The following is a 13658-nucleotide window of genomic DNA, read 5'->3' as shown; positions in this document are numbered from 1 at the left end:
CACATTAACAGGACGCCGGTGGATTCATACCTCGCTGTCTACCTTGCTATCACACAGGGGCTTGTTATCTCCTGTGTGATAGCAATAAAGTTAGGTGGAAAAAAAAAATACATTTTTTAAATGTAAAAAAAATAATATTAAATAAAAAAATAAGGTGATTAAAAAGTAAGAAAAAGGAAAATAATTATAAAAAATAAACAATTGCTGGGGGCGGAGGGCGTATTGTGGAACCTGGTCTTGGGGCGGCAGGGAGAGAAAATCCAGCCCTGGATCTACCTAGAAGTGGGACTAGTCTGTGCAGAAGAATGAATGATCAACATACTGTACCTGTACTTTTGTCACCATTGAGCAAATATATCGGAAGGTTCTAACTCTCTGGCGACTCTAGAAACCATAATAGACAAATATCTGCTCTCACTTCATTGAATATATATCTGTATCTCTAGGTCTACCCGTATTAACAACAGAATAAATGTTGTATTTTATAATTGTGAAGTCTGAGTCTCAGGTGCAGTCCTATTGACTTTGAGCAGGAAGATCACTATTACCGAAAATAATTTCTAATAGGAACGAAGGTTGTAATGTAGCCTTCCTGTTGCCTTTCGTCCAGATTGCATTGGAAATCACTAATTTTCCTATGTCTCTGTTCTGTCATATTTTACATACCAATGCTGCAACAAAGGCCAGTGTTAACTCACATAAACCTGTCTGAATACTGTTATGTTTTATTGCTTAAAATTGGAAGTTACTCTTTTACTTTAGGTCATATTTCTAACTAGGCTAGCATTTCATTTGAATGAGTGCCATATCCTTGGTGGGCCCAAATATTAGGAGTAGCTTTCCAGCAGGAGGCGTTCTTTTGACTGACAATGAGGATGTAACGTTGGCAGGATCACTACACAGCTGTAATAACAGAACTGCAATATATTCAACATATTTGTGTGACTTGAGATATATTCTTTTTATTTGTGTCCTTTCTCAACAAACGTTGTCCTTTACTGGCTTAATCTGTCACATCCAGCTGTGAAGACTTAGTGTTTTCTGCCCAAACAAAGTTTCTTTAACATTTTTATAGTAGAAATCTCTAATTTAAATTGTTTTTGGTTAAGAAGACACTTTTTTAATTTGTGGCCCATTTTTTATTAAAGAACAGCTCCGGGCAGAATAAAAATTACCCCTTGCAGTGTGGCTACCTTGCACACTGCTACACTGCAAGTGTTAACAGCTCAATTTGGTCTAGGGTCCATAATAAAAAAGATGCTAATCCGATCCTCGGTCCCTCCTAGCTGCTAGAGTGGTCCCTGCAGCCGCCTCTTCCCGGGCTCTGGCTGTCTAATGACCTGTGAGTTATACAGTGAATTAGACCTGAAGACGCCAAGGGACACCCCACTGCCAGAGCATAGGGGGGAGAGAGGTGAGTGGTCTCTGCCGCAGGATCAGGGCTTAGGTGAGTATTTCCTCATCTATTATTCGGTCCCCTAGCTAAAAACAAGTGGTTAACCCTTGCAGTGTGGGGGTAGCCCCACTATAAGGATTATTTTTTTTTCTTCCTTTCTTTGCGTCTTTAAACTGTACAAAACTGTTTTTTAAATCAATATACAGTATATGATCTGGTATGCTACTTCTCTAATTAAATGCAATTAGGTGCTTGTAGTTGCATACAAATAAGCACCCCTCATAACAATTAAACATCTTGGGGGCATCTGCACGATTGGAATAGCCCATTTATTCAAGCATCACATCCATAAAACACGTTTTTGGCTTAGTGCGCTCTTACTTTTTTTTCTCTATTTTTTTTTCTTTATATGTTTTACTTTTTTCCCACCATGTGGTACACAAATGCGGTTTAATACCACAGGTGTTTTCAACATTCTGGCCACTAGTATTACATTTCTCATGATCACACTTTTTTTTTTCTATATTTTTATGTCATGTCCCCCCTTTCCTCAAGACTGTATATAATGAATTCCTGCAGTCTCCTGATATATTTTATCCCTCAGACTTATCACCATTTGTGTTGCCCATCTGTTATATAAGTGAGGTCTCCAGAACTGGACACTATTCTAAATGAGCTCTAACTAAACATCTACTGTATGTAGGGAAATACTGCCGTCCTTCCTTCCTTCTGCTTGTGATCTCCCTAGTGATGCACCCCAGAATTCTGTTTGAGTTCCTCAGTGTCAGGCCACACTCTTTGCTCATTTTGCAATCATTTGATATAAGCACTCCTAATTGTTTTCCTTCGCAGTTCTGGCCAACACTGTACCCCCAATATTATTCTTTTTTTTATTTGTGTATTATTTTGCATTTACTAAGATTATCTTCTTTCTGTGCCTTAGCAGCACTAATAATGTTTGGCCTCCTTTTTATCTCTTTTTATACTTCTGTCATTTGCACCTTGTGCTTCATTGCATCTCCTATATTCTGATTTTTGTTCTGTCACTCACGGCTCCCTGCAGGGATTCCCTCCCTGCTCCAATCCTCCAGCGCTGACTGGCGGAACGGATGGGGGAGGGCGCAGGTACAGCTAGCTCTGCCTCCCGGCTGCGGCGTCTCAGTTTACCGCGAGCTGTGGCTCGCGGTATACTGAGCTTTAGGTTAACGGGAGGACGGTTGTTTTTGTCCTCCCGTTACCATTAGGAGAACTATGGGGAAAAGCCCTGACCCCATAGTTCTTCTTTAAATCTAGTTGTCTCAGAATGGTAGACTTTAATAATGCCCACTGATTACTGACTCCTGTCTTTTACTCCAACCTTTTTATTCACTTTTAGAAATTCACCCATTGCAGAAAAATGTGTCCTTTTAGAATCTAGAACGGTTTATGTGCATGAATGTTGTTTTGTTCTAATATCAAACCAAAGATATTGGTAAACACTAGAACCCATACTTTCTCCCACCTCAAAATCAGACAATCGATCCTCATTTGTCAGTACCAGCTCTAGCATATGATCTCCTCTGGTTAGGCTTTTTAGCAACCAGAGGAGATCATATTCCATTCTTTTCAATGCCTCCAACATATCTCTGCTCCTGTTTTTATAGGTGCGTGCAGTTTGAACATTCCAGTTAATGCCCAGCACGTTGAAGCAGCCCATAATTAAAACCTCTTTCTTCATTTAATTTGAGTTCTCTCATCATCCAACAGGTTATTACATTTCACAGACTGTCCCGGGAATCTCTTTACTACACTTATTCGAAGTTTCTTTGGTTTGTAGGCAGACCCAGATGGTTTCAAGTAGTTCATTTGAATTAATGTTAATGAATTTGCTACTTTTGACTTGAATGTCAACTCCACATTCCCTCTTTCCTTCAGGGCTTGTTCACACCAGGTCCAAACCAGAAGGTTGTCTTTTTTCTGTACCTGAAATGCATCCCAATGTATTCCTTTGGTATTTCTGGGCTTTGTTCACACCAGTGCAGTCTGTTCCAGTGCGGGGAAAAACAAAATGCTGCATGCACTATTTTTTCTGGTCAGGAATGCACCAAAATCGCATTCAAACGCACTGGAACACACAGGACTGCACCCTTTTAAAGCCTATTATAAGCTTTAAAAACCCACACTGGAACGCATAAAAAATGCACTGCACCACATTTGCAGATCTGATCAGATCAGATCTTGTCCGGACTTGGGTTTACAGGGTGTTGATTCCATGCATAGTGCAGTTCAACAACTTTTTTATTAGGTACATTTAACTAATGGAAAATCTTTGACCACTAATGGAGAACATGTTTGAAATTTTATATTGTACTTTATCCAGCACATATTTTGTAATGGCACTCACAAAATAATATTTCTTACATCTACCACTATTTTCCCATGTGTTTGAATGCATTGTGTGCATATTGTGATCAAATAGTAAAATACATTTAAGTGTGTATAGTATCAGTCGCTGATGTATAACCGTTCAAGAATTAGTTGATAATGTGTTATCTAATTAATAAAGTAAAGGCCTGCACTTAACTGTTTTGCCAAAGCACAGTGAGGAGTATCAAATCAAGACATATTTCCAGTCAGATATTTTACACTGATCCCAGCAGGTATAATCTTTGGAATACCTGCTTATAAATTTTAAAGGGGATAGAGAGCAGGCTCCTGTTATAGCTGCACATCAACAGCAGTTTCACAGGCAGGGTTTCATCTGTCTTCTGAAATCTGTGTACATGTGGCCTTAGTTCACTAATTGCAGCAAGCAGTAGGCTACCTAAGAGCTAGCCATACACGTATCGACTTTTGGCCATTTTCCTCCTGAATCAGCCAAAATGTGATCCAAAAAAACTTTTGTCAAAGGAGCCTGCTGTGAAATAGTCATTGTTCTGGTATATTTACAGCCAAGGTTGCTGTCATAATACAATGGTGAAACTGAGTTCCTCTTGGTAAGCTTATGTTGGACACCTGTAGTAACATGGAAAAACTTGTTGACTAAAGCCAAGGCCACAGAATAGTTTAGCAGGAATATAATATACCTCAGTATGCAGTGAGTGGTAAGTATCCTCCAAAGAACAATAATCTGTACACAAGTCATCTACTCTGTTCAGTGTGAACAAATTTGTTGGTACCTTTCCATGAAAACACACAATTTTCTCTCAAATAAGTTGAAACTGATAAGTAAATGACATCCACTATAATTTATTCTATATAATCTATATTTAATAAAAATCACAGTTTGCTTTTGTTTTTTTAATGAGAATTCCTCTTCAGCCAACAGTTTGGCTCACTTTTCTTGGGCGACCTGCACCAGCATTCTCTGGTTTGAAGGGTGCCTTTTCCAGCCTATATGCTCTTTTTTTGTACATGTTCTCTAGGTCAGACCTCATAGATGGTCACTTTAGAATAGTTCAGTGTTTTGCTCTTAGATATTTGTTAGTCATTAGATTTCAGTGTGCCTTGCACCCCATGCCAGATGCAAAAAAAAAGCAGCCCCAAAACATAACTGAGCCTCCTCCATTTTCATCTGTGCACATAGAGCCAAGGTTGCCAAATAGCTCCTGTGTTGTCTCCTCTGTCCAAAGGACATGTTCCCAGAAGGATTGTAGCTTGTCAATATGCATTTTAGCAAATTACAACAGTGAAGTCCTCCTGGGTCTTCTTCCTTTAAGCTCACTGATGCTCTAAAAGCAATCATGCCCCTTGACCCTGGAGTTCAGCTTCTATCACTTTTTTTTGGCTCTTTGTCTACCATTCAGACTATCCTTCTTCTGTTTAATTTGGTCGCTTTTCCTCTTGCAGCCATGTCCAGGGAGGCTGTCTACACTCCCATAGACTTTAAACATCTCAATAGTATTTGCAACTGTAGTCCCAGGAACATCACGTTTCTTGGAGATGGTCTTATAGCCTTTACCTTTGACAAGCTGGATTATAATTTTATTTTGTCCTCTCTTCAGACAACTTTGCCTTCTCTGGTACATTTACAGTATGGTGCCTTCAGCAGAGTGACTACTTTTCTTCATTTAAATAGGCTGACTGACTGGGTACAAGATTGACAACGTGTGATGCTAATTACAGAAAAGTTAGTTTGAAATATCACTATGATCCAGTTATTTATAATCTTATATAGGGGTACCAACAAATCTGTCCAGACCATTTTAGAATACCTTTGTACAATAAGCAATCACTTATCTATTTTCACACTTGTAGTTTCATGATTTTCAGGAGGAATAAAGCATGGTTTCAATGTAAATGTACCAACACATTTGTTCGTGTCTGTGTTTTTAGTAGAAGTTGCAAATTGCTTTAATTAGTGCAGCCAATTTCCTTTGGGAACAGCCTAGTTTTATATACCAATATGTTTTGCCTATGATTATAGGTTTTCATTTTAATATGATTTCTGTGCAATGAACTTCTTCATGTGAGCTCTCTCGTCTCATAATGATGACACCTTTAATTCATCTGCCTTAATATAATTGTGTTGGTTTTTCCCATCCAGTTTTAGATCCAGTGGGAAATCTGTTTCCAGACCTAAATTGAATATAGAGATATATTTGGGAGTAAAGTGAAGTAAATTAATGCATTGGGGTGACATTACAGGCTCAGTGTAATAATAATCCTGTCTACCAAAGAGGCCTTTTTCATAATAAGACTAGACTGTCATCAGGTAACATGAGGAACTTCTTCACTGTACATGCTTTAAGTGTAGGCTTAATTTGCTACCTGTATTGGTAAAACATTGTGTGTTACATAGTTGTCTTTGTGTGGCAGCAACCATTTTGGTAGAGGTATGCTTCCCCATATTAGAGCTTCCCCCAATTACTGGTGGGGAAATATTGAAGTAGCCAATCCACAAGGTACATGAAGCAGAAAGAGGGATCCTTGCACTGCAGGCCTTCTGGGACAGCATGACTGAAGTGATATTACCAAATCTCACTCCTAATCTGTTGAGACTAGCAGTCAGAGGCACAGTTGTGCAAATAAATAACTGAGGCTCAAGGCACAGTTATGTTTTTTAGGGGCACTGCTTAGGTACAATTTACATTTCTAGATGTCCACTGATTGCTAATCTTAACTTTTTGAATTCAAGTCCACTTCAACTCCTCATGCAGTTTTAGTTCAGAGGAAGATACAATACTACAACTTAAATTCTCTTGCTACTACGGGTCCCATTCTGATATGTGTGTGTTGGCTACTATTGTGTTACCCATCACCAGAAGCTGCTGTGGATACAAGTACCATAGTTATTACCAGCCAAGGCATTATCACTTCTTGGGAGTGTTAGCATTGCATTGTTTCTGTGTAAAAGACTACACTAATTGTGCTTTTTGCTATATTACTGGGCACTCAGCAACATTGCTACAGCCCCCTCACCCTTCCTAGAGTGTGTTGGAGGTTAAAGCTCTGTCTTCTTCTAACCTGTGATCTGGAGTATTACTGGCCCCTTGTTAGCTGTCATAGTTTAGCAACCGCATGTAAGGGTATCACTAGCTGAGTTCTTTGCCACTGAACTGATATATTTTTAATACCAATATGTTTAAAAGCAAATTGTTGAAACATGTTAGGTACTGAAGAAAGCAAACCATTTGGAGTAATAAGGTGGTACCTTTTTACTCACTTTTTAATATTTTTTAAAAATAGGTACTTCCCTTATTAGGTATAATAACTTCATACTTCTACACTTTGCACATTTATAGCTCAGTTTTTAATATATCTAAAAAATAAACTTGAAAAAGTTAATTCCTCAGAGCTTTCTTAGGGTTAACACAAGATCTGGGGGTTTCTAGCAGAAAAAAAGCTGACATTCGTTTTATTCTTACGTAGAGAACAAGATGGGTAGTTCACCTACTATGCATTGTGATAAATATTTTTAGTTGGAATACTAGGTAAAATTCCATTTATGCCTGTATTAGGTATCATTTACATGTGCAAAATTCAAGATATTAACAACCTCTTACAAAGCAATCCACAACTCTTACTCCAGCTCTATCTCCAAACTTGTCTCAAAGTATCGCCCTAACCGTCCTCTCCACTCTTCTCAAGACCTCCTGCTTTCTTGCTCCCTTGTCAACTCCTCCCATGTTCGGCTCCAGAGTCTCTTCCATCCCCAGGAATGCCCTACCCCAGCCTATACAGCTTTATACTACTCTACTACGACTACTCTGCCTTTAAGGCCCGGTTCACACCTGGGCGTTTTGTAGCGCGTTCCTACGCTCTGCAGAACGCTCAAACACCGAAATCCCATTATTTCCTATAGGTATGGTTCACACCTGGGCGTATTACAGGCCGTATGAACACGCTACAAAACTTCCTACGGCCAAAGAAGTACAGGAGCTGCTTTGGGGCGTTTTTGTCACGCGTTTCCATTGGGATACAGCCAAGTAGCCCTCGGAAACGCGCGTTTGTCGTGCGCTTTTAGACCGCTAATCGAGCGACAAACGCGCATATTCGATACGCCTAGGTGTGAACCCAGCCTTAGAGATCCATGAAAACTCATCGCTTCAGGAAAGCCTATCCCTCCTCTATCTAATCACTGAACATATACCTTCTCCAGCAACTTATCCCCACACAGCTACCACCTTTTGTATTGCAACTTCCTTATTTAGTAAAGCGCTGTGCAAAGAGGCGCTATATAAATCATACATAACAGTAATAAAACAGTCCAGAAGCACATTGAAGCTACCACATTTGACTTTAATTGGTGTCTGTGTACATGAACTCTAAAGGTACACAGTGAGCAGTGTTTCTCCACAAGGATACATTTTCTTCTCTGTTATGGGAATACAATTATTTAGTTGTGCTTTGGTTTGCTTACAGTATACGGAACGGTATACGTTCTGGAAGAAAGAAACTCAGAAGAATGTCCAATGGCCTCCGTATGCATTTAAAAAAAAAAGTTTTTTTTATTACACCTGAAATGACAGCTTAAATCTAGTTATGGACAAATAGAAACTTTTCTTGTATCTATTGTTTGTACAAGTATATCGTATCATTTTTGTTGTTACATTGAGTGGTTAAAAATGGTGGGGGAACTTTTGTAAAATACCCCAAACCCCATTTAAAGCAGAATTAAGTCTCTAAATATTCACCTCCACTTAGCAATGAAACATCTGGAGTTAACTTTTATCAGCACCATGCAGAAGCAGGGATTGTAAACTAAGCTGCACATGCGCAGCTTACTGTACACTAGTCATGGTTTTGGTCTTGGTGCAATCCTAGTTCACCTGAGCTCGTCGTCGCCTCCCCCTCCTTTGTAACTTATAGATGCGAGACGGGGAATGACCCTGCCACCATTGATTGGGCCAGGAGGGCGTTGTTTCGGTCACAGTTTTGAGTGGGCTTGGGCGAACTCAGGCAAACTGGGTTCACACCAAACACAAGCTCATCACTACTCTGTATGCTGAGAAGAAGTTTGCAGAGAGGTAGGTGGAAGGCCTTTATTACAGAAGAGACATAGTATGTGTCCTCTGCAATTTAAAACTTTCCTGCTGTCAAATGTTGCACGGTTTGCTAAAGTCTCAATACACACATATAGGAATACTCTTTTGTACTTGATTGGTTAATAACATTATTTTAGCAATGTAGTATAATCTACCCAGACAATGAATGAAGATGAGTAGTTTATGCTAAACTAAAAAGGCTAAAATTTTAACATTTTGATAGCCTTCTGGAATACAGCATGCCATTTAGTAGAAATAATAGATGAAATATAACATGTTTTTTTCTTTTTATAATTAACCTTTTTAATGAGTGGGCATAAGAAAGAAGCTGTGTCTGCAAGTGCTATACTGTATAATTTATGTTGTTCTTTGCCACATTGCCAGTTTCCCTGGAGGGGCGGCCAAAGAACAGTGATGCCTGGATTTGTTCTACTACTCTGCTGCTGATGAGGAGGTGGATCATTATATCACAATGCGTATGATAGAGTGCTCGAATCTGAAGTTACATTGTCTGCACTGTAAGCTATCTTGTATGTGTATTGATCCAGGAACACCCAGGGGTCCTCTGTATGAAAGCAGTATGACAGTGCTTGAATAGTGTTGGAAAGGCAGAGATTATAGGGCTGATACCCTTCTTGATGCTGTGAAGAACTAAATCTGGTAATTATTTATTGTGTTATAACAAAGAGATGCAAAGAAAGAAAAAACATTAGTTGGATACAGTGAATTAAAGTGCTTACAATATTCACATTAAAACTGCTTCAGGTGACACAGCATAGCATGTTGGCTGATTGACTATCCCGACATTCATTTGTGTCCTTTCATTCACTTTTAACACCCAGCTATCCAAAGACCTAAATACTTAGTTACGAATATGTTTATCTCCTGAGTGGTGAATCAGAGTCTATAAAAATGCAGACTGAAGCTGGCAATACACCAGTAGAAATTGTGTCTTTGAAATGTTTGTTTAATTTTCTAATAGTTATTGTGGTCTAACAGCTGATCAACGTCGGCCATAGTGATGGGAAAAAACAAACCGCAGAATGGACAGACAAACAAAATTCTAACAGTGAATGTTGTCTTAATTCTTGGAATTTCCATTAATTCCAAAATTGAAGGTTAAAAGTTTCAAACACCTTTTGACAAGCATTATCGAATGTTCTAAGAAGATTTTTTTGTATAAATGTTTGTACACAAATCTACCATTGCATGGCCAGTTTGAGTGTTCTTTGGTCTGACTACCAGACACACTATGATTTTATTGGTCTCCCTGTTGCTACTGGACAGGTTGAAATCCCAAAATGAAGCATTATGAAAAAATAAATCTCTGATTAAGGTAAATTTAAGTGAACTTTCTGGCTTTACCACAGAATTAGTAGATTGTCCAAAATAATTATGACGTTGGTAGCGAACTTCACTTAGTCTTGTGGCAATGGGTAGCCTTTTGCCATGCTAGATACAATTTTTAATGTCCAGTAAAGCACACTTTTCTCAAGGGCACACAAAATTTGACTCCACAGAATAGCCACTCTCTCAAGTTCTACTATATCTTTTGCATGCTGGTTTCAGTACAGTGGTTGGTGTCTGAGTAACCTATCCACCTGAACACTGTGATGGGGAGGGGGATGCCTAGCTATATGCAGGTACTGACTTTCATGATAAGTAGGAATTTACATAGCATTTTTTAGAAAGCTGTACTAGGGGATTTAGACAGTGGGCAGGTACATCAAAAGGGGGCATGCTATGCAGTTGCTTAGCCACTTTGCTTTTTGTGAACCGGTGCAAGTTTAGTTTGAGACACTCTAATTAATAACTCCTGGTAAAAAAAAAAGTTTTGGTTTCAAGGCTTTATTATTTTCTGTTGAAAATATTTCCCTTCACTTCTTGCCTCAGTGACCACACAGGAAGTAAGTGAAATTTAATTATAAGTAGGGATGTACCAAGTATCAATATCGACACCTTTGTGGCAGCCTATTGCATCATTAGCAAATTGAATGAGACTTAAAAAATCAGTTTATGTCATAATCACAAGGGTTGAAACCATACAATCAGGGAACTCATTTTCCTGCTGCTAAGAAAGCTTGTACTGCAATACCTGGAAATAATGCATTGTCTCGCAATCTATGAAGTGCCTTTGATATGCAGTTCAGCTTTTGACTTTGTTATGCTGTTTTTGTACTTAAAACACAAACCTTGATAACTATGTGATGAAAACATACATAAGCAGAGGATATATGTAAGCTAACACACATCAAAGCCATTAACAGATCTGAGATATAGGCAGCATAAAGCTGAATATACATGCTGCGAATATCGGGCAATTTGTAATGAACCAGACATTTGCTCTGTGGGTGGTTCTATCTGCTGGTTTTCACCCGACGTCCTTTAATTGAATTGTCATCAGAAGAGGAATAGATGGGAAATCTTCTAATGAGGGCACCAGTTTTGGAGAGATTTCCCGTCGCTCCCTTTTTATGGCTACTGGACAGGAAGTGAAGGGAAAATAGGGAAGGGTGGTTATAACCCTCCCACATACTATGCAAAACTGAAACAAAGCTTCAGATCCAAGATCTACTTTAATGGGACATCTCATAGTGGTCACTGGGAAGTGTGTTAAAGGAACAAAACAGAGAAATCAACATGAATTGCAGAGATGTGCGAAATATGTGGGTTTTTTTTGGCACACTTTAATGTTATTGTTGTTGACATGTTTTTTGGCTATGTTCCTTATAATTAGGGATGCACCGATACTGGTATTTTGGTACCAAGTACGAGTACCGATAATATTTTTCCGCTACTCGCCGATACCAATTACCGAGTACTGGATGTCCCATTCAGGAAGCCAGGTGGCGTGTAATGACTCACCACCTGGCTTCCTGATTAGCTGGGAAGCTGGGCAGCGTGTAAAGACTCACCACCCAGCTCCCCGATTAACAAAAAAACGTGTCCCCTCTCACCTCAGCATGTCCAGCCTGTCGCCCCCGGGGCATTTCCAGCCAAGAGCGACCTTTCTCCGGTACCCAGCCGGAGCCGTCTTGCTGGCCAATCAGGAAACCGGGCAGCTTGTAATGACGCGCTGCCCGGCTTCCTGATACAGTACTCGCCCAAATGCTCGGTATCGGCACCGATATCGATACTAGTATGTATTGGCCTGGCCTGGGTGTGGCTAGAGAAATTGAACTCAGGTGTGATAAACCAGAGTTAAGTTATGTTTTAACAGGGGGGGTTGGGGGGGCAAACACTTTTTAGGCCATGTGGGTTTGGATTTTGTTTTCCCTTGATAATAAAAACCTCCCTTAAAAACTGCATGTTGTGTTTACTTGTGTTTATCTTTGACTAATATTTAAATTTGTTTGATCTGAAACATTAAAGTGTGACAAACTTGCAAAACAATGAAAAATCAGGAAGGGGGCCAACACTTTTTCACACAACTGTACATACACAGAAGTTCATCTTCAGTCAGTTACAGAAACCATAAAAGGAATCCCACCAGTGTTGGCATGTCCCGGACATAGATGTGTGTGGAAGGAAATGCCCAGCAGAAGTGGGACAATAATAAGGCACATAAAGCTTGGCCCAGTGGGAGATTCCTCCAGCCACACAGTTTAGCATAGATGGAGGAATCTGTTTCACTTTTTCTATCTGACCATAGAAAATCTGCAGATAATCTAGAGGTGTATGGCCAGCTTTAATGTAAACCTTTCCTGAACAAGCTGGCTGCTTAATTAGTGCAATCAGTGTCGTTATCCCACTGTGCCCAGATGTCCATGGTGACTTTCCCACCTGTACTCAAAGTGGACATATATGCCTGGAAACTAGATGATTTCCTCTAAAAGAGAACTGTGGGAAGTGGTGTACACAAGCAAAGTACTAAACAGTTTTATCAGAGATAAGTGAATGGCTTCGTTTCTAAAGGTCAAGTTGTATATTTTTAATAGTTTGTTTTTGGAGGATATTCACCTCAATTTTTAAAATTTCTTCAGGGATGTTTAGAAATTGTTTATAAAAATAACATTTCTTTTAGGTCTCGTTCACACCTAGGCGTATTCATATGCGCGTCTGTCGTGCGTTTTTTTACCGCGATTCGCGGTAAAAAAGTTGCGCGTTTCCGAAGGCTACTTGGCTGTATCCCAATGGAAACGCGCAACAAAACGGCCCAAAGTAGTACATGTACCTTTTCAGGCGTGGGCCGTTTTGTAGTGCGTTAGGGACGGGCGGAAATACGCCAAGGTGGGAATGAGACCATTGAATACAATGGGATTTACATTTTTGAGCGTTTTGTAGAGCGTTCGTCGAGCGTAGAACGCGCTACAAAACGTTCAGGTGTGAACGAGGGCTAATACATGCGAACCCTCCCTACATGAAATATAACTTTTTGTAAACTTGTTGACTATTATGCCCTAGCATAATATGCCCTAGCAATGAAGGACTCTAGGTAGCTCAAACTGCCTGCATCCTAACAACCAAGGAAATTAGGCTGCTTGAGATACCTGTATCCTAGCAATGAAGAATGCTAGGCAGCAAGGGCCTCCTGCATCCTAGCATCAAGGGATGTTCCTTGTTTCTAGGATGCAGACAGCTTCAACAGAGTAAATTTGCACTGTATGCATGTAAATGTTAGTATAAAATGTTTAAATGTGTAAAATACAGCCCATACGCAGGACAATGGACATAGTTTATTTTATTTTGTTTCTCTTCTCTTCTTTTTTTTTTTTTTTAGAGATCTAAATGCAGCGCATTCACAGCTGTGCCCATGGGCCCACTGAAAACAATACACCGTTGCTCAGATCAGTAAA

The 13658-nt window shown here is 39.6% G+C and overlaps 1 protein-coding gene across 1 annotated transcript in view; it reads left to right on the top strand.

The window, feature by feature from the left end:
- Positions 1–13658, top strand: part of GATSL2 (GATS protein like 2) — a 61398-nt gene that overhangs the window by 32230 nt on the left and 15510 nt on the right. The window lies entirely within an intron of this gene.

This window comes from Nanorana parkeri, unplaced genomic scaffold (genome assembly GCF_000935625.1).
Source record: "Nanorana parkeri isolate BGI_ZX_2015 unplaced genomic scaffold, ASM93562v1 scaffold118, whole genome shotgun sequence".
Taxonomy (NCBI): Eukaryota; Metazoa; Chordata; class Amphibia; order Anura; family Dicroglossidae; genus Nanorana; species Nanorana parkeri.
This window is presented reverse-complemented; position numbering and strand designations above follow the sequence as displayed.